The sequence below is a fragment of the Grammomys surdaster genome, unplaced genomic scaffold (genome assembly GCF_004785775.1).
Source record: "Grammomys surdaster isolate TR1022 unplaced genomic scaffold, NIH_TR_1.0 241, whole genome shotgun sequence".
In the NCBI taxonomy this organism is placed as follows: Eukaryota; Metazoa; Chordata; class Mammalia; order Rodentia; family Muridae; genus Grammomys; species Grammomys surdaster.
The window spans coordinates 1,547,279-1,548,632 of record NW_021604686.1 but is presented as its reverse complement, the minus strand read 5'-3'; positions in this window follow the sequence as shown (position 1 = coordinate 1,548,632).

Here is a 1,354-nt window from a genome sequence, read left to right as displayed (position 1 = left end):
GACTTGAGAGACTTGATCAGACTCCCTGTCTTGTCTCCATTCTTCGCGTCTCCATCCCCACTCTCTCTCTTGCTAGGCCCTGACCCGAGTACTGGAGCAGCAGAACGGGCGGCTACAAAGTGGCGCCTCAACGTTGGAGCTCCAGTAAGTGGGATACAGTGAAGGACACAGTGGGAATTGGAAGCGTGCATCCTCACTCCTGTGCTGGGGACCCTGCTGACTGACCCGAACAGGTTGCTACAAAGATCAAGGGCTGACGACCCTCTTTCTGCTCCCTTTGCCACTCCCTCTCCCTTCTTGCACTCACACACCTTCCGCCTTTCTAGGATTATACATAAATGTGAAGTTTCTGTTTTTTACTCTTAGACTACCTTTACTGGCATCCACACTCAGCATAGTTCAGATAACGGTGGGTTTAGAACTGACTTCAGGGACACCAGTTAGAAACCATTTAAGGCCAGCCAGGCAGTGGTGGCACACGCCTTTAATTCCAGCACTTGAGAGGTTAAGGCAGGTGGATCTCTGAGTTCGAGGTCAGACTGGTCTGTGGTTCTAGTTCCAGGACAGCCAGGGCAAATAGAGAAACCCTGTCCTGACAAACTTGGAAAAAAAATACAACAACATAACAGGTTAAGGTCTCATACTGAACAGTTATATAACTATCAGTTATATTACTAAGTGAATCTGGGGTAGGGCCCTAGAATTTTGGAACCTTACCCCAACTTCTGCTGATTCAGAGAATCAAGGAGCCACACTTGAAAATATTTTTCTTCAAGGCTTTCTCTCTCTCTCTCTTTTTTTTTTGTTTTTTTTTTGTTTTTTTCGAGACAGGGTTTCTCTGTGTAGCCCTGGCTGTCCTGGAACTCACTCTGTAGACCAGGCTAGTCTCGAACTCAGAAATCCACCTGCCTCTGCCTCCCAAGTGCTGGGACTAAAGGCGTGCGCCACCACTGCCCGGCAAGGGTTTATCTTATTAATATACAGCTTTATAATACCATTCTTGTTTTGTTGCATTAATTCTAATAATCAAGCAGTTATCAACATTTTCTCAAAAATGTATAGTCCACAGGCATGCATGAATATTTGGTTCATGAGGAACTTGCAGAGCACTATAAAATAAAATTATACTAGTTATTTCATTTATATTTCGTAATAGTAATAGTGTGAATTAAGTGGTAAGTCTGATTCAACCACAGGAGGATGCAAAAATACTCCACTACACCCACCGAGATTCATCTATAAAGATAATTTTATTTCAACTTAAATAATCAGTGTTGTGTTTATAAAAAGATAAAGAGATTAAGAGTATGTTCAGTGGGTGTGTGGAGAGGTATGGGGGAAGGGGATGTCTCAG